The sequence below is a fragment of the Littorina saxatilis genome, linkage group LG16 (genome assembly GCF_037325665.1).
Source record: "Littorina saxatilis isolate snail1 linkage group LG16, US_GU_Lsax_2.0, whole genome shotgun sequence".
Lineage (NCBI taxonomy): Eukaryota > Metazoa > Mollusca > Gastropoda > Littorinimorpha > Littorinidae > Littorina > Littorina saxatilis.
In genome coordinates, this window is record NC_090260.1 from 10,679,934 (window position 1) to 10,690,502 (window position 10,569).

Consider the following 10,569-nt stretch of genomic DNA (forward strand, 5'->3'; position numbering starts at 1 on the left):
AGCGCGCTGGATTTGTATTCAGTTGGCCGCTGTCAGCGTGAGTTCGATCCCAGGTTCGGCGGAAATTTATTTCACAGAGTCAACTTTGTGTGCAGACTCTCTTCGGTGTCCGAACCTCCCCCCGTGTACACTACATTGGGTGTGCACGTTAAAGATCCCACGATTGACAAAAGGGTCTTTCCTGGCAAAATTGCTTAGGCACAGTTAATAATTGTCTACCTATACCCGTGTGACTTGGAATAATACGCCGTGAAAGGTAAATATGCGCCGAAATGGCTGCAATCTACTGGCCGTATACAATTTCATCTCACACGGCATCACTGCAGAGCGCCTAGAACTGTACCCACGGAATATGCGCGATATAAGACTCATTGATTGATTGATTGATTGATACACACACACACATACACACACAGACACACACAGACACACACACACACACATACACACACACACACACACACACACACACACACACACACACACACACACAAGACACATGGTGCACACGGTTTTCGTTGGCTTTAATCGGCTTCCGTTTAAGATGTGCTTTAAGTGCTCATTCAATATCACATACACACCGGTTCCTGGACTCGTTTCTGCCGTCTGCAGTTACCAGGAAGGCGTGTCCCTGAAGTAATAGCAGTCTATGTCACACGGATTCCTTCTTTGACACTACTAAAGCAAACGTGTACAGGATTGTATGTTACACGCTTTGATGCCGAAATCAAATATTTTGATCATGCATTTATTTCTGAAAATGTTTACCTTCACATACACTCAGTCACTACCTTAAACACTTATGTTTACAGTATTCATTTCAAGTGATCACGAACGTAGACAAATGGGTATCAAAGTGTTGTTACATTTTGTTGTGCATTCTGAATAATGTGCCAACAGGCCTTGGTCAGTCAACCACGTTTTATCAGTGTGCTTCGTGTTTGACGGAAAACGGATAACAACAACCCCGTTCTCCTGTAGGCTATATAACTGAAAGCCACATCTTCTTCATCTTGAACACAAGGCCAGTACTGTAACTGACCTTGATACGGATCGATCCAAGGGGGGCAATCTCAGTCATCTCAAAGAGGGAAATCCAAACGCAATCCGCTTTGTTCGATTTTATGGGCTTGGACGAGAAAAATAGAGAAAAATAAGAATAGCAAAAGCTGGAGTAAACCTGGACGAAATTGCTATCAAGAACGCAGAATTTATTTTTTCTGAGTTTTTTTTTGCCGTAAGCGCAATGTTTATCGCGTCTCGCACATCTGATGTTGACATGCATCAACAAAGGGGCCTCACTCTGGAAGAGTTTCCTGCTCCGATAAACATGGCGCTTACGGCAAAAAAAAAACTCAGAAAAAATCAATTCTGCGTTCTTGATAGCAATTTCGTCCAGGTTTACTCCAGCTTTTGCTTTTCTTCTTTTTCTCTATCGTCCAAGCACATAAAATCGAACAAAGCGGATTGCGTTTGGATTTCCCTCTTTGAGATGACTGAGATTGCCCCCCTTGGATCGATCCGTATCAAGGTCAGTTACAGTACTGGCCTTGTGTTCAAGATGCATCTTCTTCTTAATTCAATTTCTGTTTTCAAAAGCTTCGTCAACTTTCCACTTACACGACACGCTCCCTTTACCATGCTTTAATTCAGAACCCTGAATAATAATAATAATAATAATAATTGTCAGTAAGTACTGGTGTCACATGACTGATGTGAACCAGTTGATTGGCTAATGGCGATGCGCTTAAATCTGTTAGCGCACTCCTGGAGTGCACTAACTTTTCCACAGAGCGTATTCTTACACCCTTTGCCAAAGCGAGACTGTACTCTCATCCTCAGAATTAATTAATGACATGTAGCTTATATTCTCCACAATACCAATGATTATGACCATAAAATTAATGTCCTGCTTTTCAATTAAAGCAGAAGTGTTTTTTTTCTGACAGATTGCATGCGCCTGTGCCGCCCACAGTTGCACTGATCTAAAAATAGAACCCGCTGTGTCTAATTTTTCAGTTTCGACTTGCGAAGATTCCTCTCATAATTATGCCATGTTGGTGGCATGTACCTTATTATCCACATTACCAAATGATGAGTTAGTATACAATTCCCAGCAGCTAACAGAAAACACAAGTGTTATTCCGATAACGTCGCAGCTAGATCAGCACGTAGCAGACTACACTGAAATACGACTGCATCTGTTCAGTAAATGAATGCTTTCCGTTTATTTTAAGGCAAGAACAATCGGAATCGAAAACGTGTAGGGTTTAGAACGTTCTTAACACATATAAGACTTATTACCAGCCTGCTTTATGTGTGCAGACTCAGTGCAACGGGACGAGCAATTTTTGTTTTTGAAATGAGACTCAGTGCAATAGCCTAGCAGACGACATAAATCCCGCTCAGCAAATTAACATGTTAGGCAAATGTGAACGATAAAACGATGGGGATATAATACGTGTAGGGTTCAGAGCATTCTTACCGTTCATATTTAGTACCAGACTCCCCGATGAGGGAAGATACCACACGAAAAACATGCCACGTTTATTTTGAAAATGGGCTTTCCGTCGACCTTGGCAAGGGGCACAACTCTGCACAGTCAATCTGTCGAAGCTCGATGAAGGTTTCGAACCGCAAATAACTGAAAGCACAGTCCTTTCTCCGAGTTCAAATGAGAGAAAGATCATCACTGTTTAGCTTAACGCTACACTGGAATTTACCAACAGAAATTAAAACAAGAGTTTGCGTGTGATGAAAGCACAACACACGAGACAGCCCACACAAAAGTAGATCTTCTATACGACCTGACCACACAGTTATGCCTATTCAAATGCGCGTAGCAAAATGTGCGTGTTGTATCTTCTTTTTTCTCTGGCGGTACCGACAATATCGTTATTGAAACAATCCCAGTGCACTAAGGGATTTATAGAGCAAATCTCGAAAATAATTATTGAACTCAGCGCTATGCGCTTCGTTCAATAATGAATTTTCTCGATTTGCTCTATAAATCCCTTAGTGCACTGGGATGTCTCAATAACTTAAATAATAATAATAATAATAATAATAATAATAATAATAATAATAATAATAATAATAATAAATAACTTTTCTATAGCGCGAGTCCCATCAATTGGCTCTAGGCGCTTTACAAATTCATTATAGAATAAACTAGCACAAATCAACAAGCATACAAAGCATACATTTAACTGAGACATAACACCAAGATCCCAAGCACTAAGCAAAACTTAGCGTACAATGTAAAAAGTAAACACACACACACACACGCACACACACACACACACACACACACACACGCACGCACGCGCACACACAAAGATACCATTGACAAATAGACCATAAAGCACATACAGGGTAGAGAGTTCCAAAACAGAATAGAGTTGTGGAGAGTCTACTCAGGCTAAGCAAAGGCTTTACGAAACAGGTATGTTTTGAGTTGTGTTTTGAAGGAGGAATACGAAAGGTCAAAAGAAAATCATAGGTACTACTTTCACTATCGTCGTCTGCAACGAAAACCGAAAATGGCGAAACGCTTTGCTACGTACACATAGGACGAAATTTCAAAGAAAAGATCGAACCTTACACCTGTGACTAGGAACAGATGCATAGTTTCGAGCGGATCTCATCACGTATCAACGTACATCCGACGCTCAGGACCTACAGATAGGTGACGCTTTGGCGATTGAGGCTTCGTCTTCAGCTCTAACATGCACGCACACAGTCAGGCAGGTCTGATCTGCACCAGCGGTGTTGGAAGGTTTTGATTTAGAAACACTCGAATGTTACTTCGACGAGATAAACGAACCAAAAGTCAAAAGTGTGCCCCGAATTCGGAAAATATTCTTTCAAAACGGCACTGTAAATACCATCAACATCACTGTGAAAAAATAAACAATACAAACACAACCAGTTCCCATGTGGAACATTTCGGGTGGACTTTCCCACAACCTGACCTGCAAAAATCCTCCGTGTTCGTTCGCGCTTTGCATTCAATCTGTGTTAGTGCGCGTGTGTGTTTGTGTGTTTAGCTTTCGTTGGTATGTGCTGTTTGGTTCAAAATAAGTTTATCTTTTTTCATTGAAAGATTCAGAAACGTTGGTTGATACTTTGTTGAATGCATTCAAACAGAAAAGACACAACACGCATTGAATCTATTTTCTGCGCGCATGCGTGTGTAGGGTATGTGTAAAAGGGCAATTGTGTTTTTCAGTCTTGTTTTTATGCCTGTTATTTCGTCCCCAAAAAACTCATTTCTGTCTTTCTATGCCTATGCTGTGAGACATAATCGCTATTACGAGTTAGTCGTGTGACAGAGAGTTTTCTTGCACACTCGACTGCTGCTGTCTCACTTCGGCTACGCCGTCGTAAGACATCTACAGTCTCGTGTGCAAGAAAACTCTCTGTCACACGACCAACTCGTAATAGCGGGTAGTGTTACGTGCCGCCTACCTCCCCTATGTGGCACACATCCGTGTATGGAAAGCCGTTTGGCTCATAACCATTACGCGTGTAATAAAACATAAATACACGCGTAATAAATGACTAATACACGTGTATTTATTTCGTATTGCACGTGTAATTTTTCTTTTTTCTCATGCTATGGAATAGTATAATGATTAAATACACGTGTAATAAATATTTCATACTCGTGTAAGAAATGATTAAATACACGCGTAATTAACATTTCATGCGCGTGTAAGAAATATTTAAATACACGTGTAATTATTTATTACACGTGTATTTAAATATTTTTTACACGCGCATGAAATGATTATTACGCGTGTATTAATTATTTCTTACACGCGCATGAAATATTTCTTACGCGTGTATTAAATATTTCTTACACGCGCATGAAATATTTATTACGCGTGTATTTAATCATTTCGTACACGTGTATGACATTTTTATTCCACGTGTATTTAATCATTTCGTACACGTGTAAGACATGATTAAATACACGTGTAATACATTTTTCATACACGCGTAAGAAATGAATAAATACGCGTGTAATAAATATTTTATACAAGCGTTAAAAATGCAGGAGTCACGTGGTTAAGCGACTTAAAAACTCGGACTGGGAATCCACATGAAAAACACTCTATGCGTCTTCATCGCCTCGCTTTGCACGCTTACAGCTCAAGATGGCGGAAGCGGCAAACGTCAATGTCACCTTAGAAGGTTTGCGAGAACAATTTAACGCCTTTGCCCAGGCTCGCACAGCATTGGAAAGGTAAGTTACTTGTTTTATCAGATGAAGTCGGTTGTTGTGCGCGCGAACCGGAAGTAGAATAGACGAGAGTTGTTGCTTTGCATGTCGTATATTTTCCGATTCAAGTTTTAAGTTTATTACGGGTGTATGTAATGATTAAATACACCTGTATTTAAATAATTTCCTACACGTGTATTTAATCATTTCTTACACGCGCATGAAATATTTATTACACGCGTATTTAATCATTTCTTACACGCGCATGAAATATTTATTACACGCGTATTTAATCATTTCTTACACGCGCATGAAATATTTATTACACGCGTATTTAATCATTTCTTACACGCGCATGAATTATTTATTACACGCGTAAAAATGATTATTACACGTGCATTAATCATTTATTACACGTGTATCAATTATTTATTACACGTGTATTTATGTTTTATTACGCGTGTAATGGTTATGAGCCAAACGGCTTTCCATATCCGTGCAGGTGTGCGTGCATGCATGTCGGCGTATGTGTGTGTCTGTGTGTGTGTCTGTGTGTGTTTGTGTGTGTGTGTGTGTCTGTGTGTGTGTGTGTGTGTGTGTGTGTGTGTGTGTGTGTGTGTGTGTGTGTGTGTGTGTGTGTTTCCCTTTAGTGGCTGCTGGGGAATTGTGGATGCTTTTTGTCCTGATTTCTTAGTAAACGTATTATCAACTTCGCCAAAACGTTATTTCAACAAATGTCGCACCCAAGTAAAAGCATTGTTTCCTCTGTCTTTTTTATTACATTTAGTCAAGTTTTGACTAAATGTTGTAACGAATGTGTGTGTGTGTGTGAGTGTGTGTGTGTGTGTGTGTGTGTGTGTATGTGTGTGTGTGTGTGTGTGTGTGTGTGTGTGTGTGTGTGTGTGTGTGTGTGTGTGTGTGTAGAGCGATTTAGAGAAAACTACTGGACCGATCTTCATGAAATTTTATATGGGAGTTCCTGGGTATGATATCCCCAGACGTTTTTTTTTCCCATTTTTTTTATAAATGTCTTTGATGACGTCATATCCGGCTTTTCGTGAAAGTTAAGGCGGCACTGTCACGCTCTCAATTTTAAACCAAATTGGTTGACATTTTGGTCAAGTAATCTTCGACAACGCCCGGACTTTGGTGTTGCATTGCAGTTTGGAGGCTTACAAATTAATTAATGAGTTTGCTCATTAAAGTTGTCATTAAAATCGATTTTTCGCAAACAGATTTAAAATTGATTGCATCGTATTCTTTATCACATTCTGAATCTAAATATATATACATATGTCATGTTTGATCACAATTACCGAAATTAGATTAATTAGTCTTTCGATTAAAATTGGAGAAATCGATCCAAAAATGATTTCATCTTATTCTTTATTGTTTCCTGATTCAAAAAAACATATGAATATGATAGGTTGTATTCAAAACAAGCTCAGAAAGTCAACACGAATACAGAAAAGCGCGCTTTCCTGCTTAGCACAACACGCTACCACGCTATTCTGGCGTGTGCATAATTATCACTGCGTTTTGCACGTGGGGGGTGAGCGATTTCCTTCTCGCGTGGATTGACGAAGCTGTTCTGTCTTGGTGAACAAAATACAATGCGTTCATTTTCATTCCGTGAGTTCGACAGCTTGACTAAATGTAGTAATTTCGCCTTACGCGACTTGTTCATACTTTACATGCCAGATTGCAGATTTCCTTTGCAGGGATCACGTGACCGGCGCTCAAATATAAGGGTACCCTCAAATTTGACTGGACAAACGAAGAAGGGCCTAATTACAAATCGACACAAAATCACAATAATCGAGACTACAAAACTGACACTGGAAAAGAAAGCCAAACCAATCATCTTCCCCGGACAGGTTGCTTTGTGTAGCTAGCTTGCCTATTCCCTGTGCTATGCTATTTCTACTAATGCAGGTGTCGATCGCTTGAGCGGTCCAAAACGTGAATTTATTTGTCAACTAGCAGTTAAGCCCGGCTTCGCCCGGGAGTAAGCGGAGCCCTGTAGCAATTTAAGACGCTCGCTATCCCATTATCATTAGCTTTACCTCCTTTGTTTGGATACAAAAAAAGAGTTATCTCCCTTACCTTCTAGAAATTTCCAGAACTGTCCAGTTAATTTTTCTTTCTTCATTTCTTCCCCTCATAGGAGCAATAGCGAGTCTCTAATATCACTGGCATGATGTGCTTGCTACAGGTGAACAGTAGGCACTGAACTGGTGTTGCACCATATAGGCTGTATTCAATAAATGGGAGGTCCATAATCTGAGAAAGGAAACAATGAATCAAGAAACTAAAACCCAGGTGCACATCTGCGGCACCTAGGGAGTGTACGTGCACACTATCTTGTTCCTGCCTCTTGCCATCTCAGAGGTATGGCGACCACAGACAAAAAAGAGTTATCTCCCTTACCTTCTAGAAATTTCCGGAACTGTCCAGTTAATTTTTCATTCTTCATTTCTTCCCCTCATAGGAGCAATTATAGCGAGTCTCTAATATCACTGGCATGATGTGCTTGCTACAGATGAACAGTAGGCACTGAACTTGGTCTTGCACCATATACTGAGGCTGTATTCAATAAATGGGAGGTCCATAATCTGAGAAAGGAAACAATGAATCAAGAAACTAAAACCCAGGTGCACATCTGCGGCACCTAGGGAGTGTACGTGCACACTATCTTGTTCCTGCCTCTTGCCATCTCAGAGGTATGGCGACCACAGACAAAAAAGAGTTATCTCCCTTACCTTCTAGACATTTCCGGAACTGTCCAGTTAATTTTTCATTCTTCATTTCTTCCCCTCATAGGAGCAATAGCAAGTCTCTAATATCACTGGCATGATGTGCTTGCTACAGGTGAACAGTTATCTCCCTTACCTTCTAGAAATTTCCGGAACTGTCCAGTTAATTTTTCATTCTTCATTTCTTCCCCTCATAGGAGCAATAGCGAGTCTCTAATATCACTGGCATGATGTGCTTGCTACAGGTGAACAGTAGGCACTGAACTGGTCTTGCAACATATAAGCTGTATTCAATAAATGAGAGGTCCATAATCTGAGAAAGGAAACAATGAATCAAGAAACTAAAACCCAGGTGCACATCTGCGGCACCTAGGGAGTGTACGTGCACACTATCTTGTTCCTGCCTCTTGCCATCTCAGAGGTATGGCGACCACAGACAAAAAAGAGTTATCTCCCTTACCTTCTAGAAATTTCCGGAACTGTCCAGTTAATTTTTCATTCTTCATTTCTTCCCCTCATAGGAGCAATAGCGAGTCTCTAATATCACTGGCATGATGTGCTTGCTACAGGTGAACAGTAGGCACTGAACTGGTCTTGCACCATATAGGCTGTATTCAATAAATGGGAGGTCCATAATCTGAGAAAGGAAACAATGAATCAAGAAACTAAAACCCAGGTGCACATCTGCGGCACCTAGGGAGTGTACGTGCACACTATCTTGTTCCTGCCTCTTGCCATCTCAGAGGTATGGCGACCACAGACAGACAGACAGACAGACACTCTCTTTTATTATATGTATAGATGTTGAGGGGTATCATGACAAAAATACTGTATATTAGCAATGACTGTGCGTATTTCTTTGAAACGTTCAGATCTTATTACCAACATACTACACTTATTGCTGGATCGGTACACGTATTTGTTCAGATGCAGATTGATTTGGCTTTCTTCTCGCCCTTCCGTTTTTGTCCAGTCGATTTTGAGGGTAACTTTATTGAAGCTGCGTCCACGCGACGACGTTTATTCGTTGGCAAAGTTTGTTTTAGCGTTTTCAGTGGAATCCTTCATTCTTGGTACATGTTATGCATTTTACGTCTGCAAACGTGGCTGACACTGAGAGGCAATTTTCGTTGCTTTTATATAGACAGTAGATTAGTGAGTCTTGAGTCTTGAGTAGCAGGCAATTTCGCAGCGAATGAGTGACCAGGCCGTTATCTCCTCAGCTTACTTGATTTACTGTTAAGGGCGGGTTGCTAGGCTGGTAGGGTGCTAACTGTTCTTGAAGGAGTTCCTTCTCTTTGGTTTAAAGCAGCTAAGCGACAATGACGGGTGTCCAATCATACCTAAGTGTAAACACATGTTTTTGGATTGGCATTGTTATCCATTTCTAAAATAAAACAGCAACAACTGCAACGACACCTGCTTGGTAAGTATTTGGATTCTTACTTCGAATTGTTAGCTGGTTTGGGGTCATTTTTTACTGTGAACTTATGTGTAAAAGATATCAATGACAATCTTATTTATTTTGTCGGAAATAAGATGTCACGGACACATATGGGACAACAAAACTCACGACCATTCACGCTTTCCATATCTCTTCTGCGGCGTGTTGTTTGGCCGAAGGTCTGCAGACAAACGATAAGTCACATTGCAACATTGATGACGTCACATTGCATCATTAGATACGTCACATTGCATCATTGAATTCGTCACATTGCACCATTGAATATGTCAGTGTACGATTGAATACGACATAATTATGGTACCATCGAATACGTCACATTTTACCATTGAGTATGTCACATTGCATCATTGAATACGTCACATCGCATCATTGAATACGTCACGTTGCACCATACAATACATCACAATGCATCATTAAATGCCTCACATTGCACCATTTATAAGTTATATTGCACAATAACATACGTCACACTGCATCAGTGAATACATCACGATGCATCATTGAATACGCCATATGTGACCCTCCACCACGGAATGAGTCGCATGTCACCTTTTCATGATTTTCATATTTTTACGTTTTCTTAAAGAGTTTTTTTTATTCTCTATTCAGTGGTGAAAACCGTTTTAGAAAAGAGTGAACACTTTTCGAGATATAAGCCTGTGACTATGGTGACCCTCACACTGTTACTAGACACCCGCCGGACTTATATTATGCCTGGCGCAGAACCGAGTGAGGTGACATGCGACTCATTTCGTGGTGGAGGATCACATATTACATCATTGAATGCGTCACATTTCAGCATTGACTACGCGATACGTCACATTGCACCATTGAATGCCGCACATTGCACCATTGAATACGTCACATTTCACTATTGAATAAGTCATATTGCACCAACAAATACGTCAAATTGCCCCATTGACTTCGCCACATTTTATTATCACATTGCACCATTGAGTACGTCACATTGTTGTATAATTAAAACAACGGAATCATGAGTTAACCTCAGTAATGAACAAGTAAAGACTCTTTAAGAAACACAATCTATGATTAGAACGCTAAATCAATTATGTTTGCAGAATAGGTTGTTTTGTTTCGCTATTTTGCGTATTTCGTGTACT

The 10,569-nt window shown here is 40.3% G+C and overlaps 1 long non-coding RNA gene across 1 annotated transcript in view; it reads right to left on the reverse strand.

Moving 5' to 3' along the window:
• Positions 1-507: 507 nt before the first annotated feature.
• LOC138950381 (uncharacterized) overlaps positions 508-10,569 on the reverse strand; it is a 62,224-nt gene continuing 52,162 nt past the window's right edge. The window contains exons 3-4 of the long non-coding RNA XR_011450637.1: positions 9,557-9,608; positions 508-631 (exon numbers count right to left, since the gene is read on the reverse strand). This is a non-coding gene — a long non-coding RNA (uncharacterized lncRNA). The remainder of the gene's footprint in view (positions 632-9,556; positions 9,609-10,569) is intronic.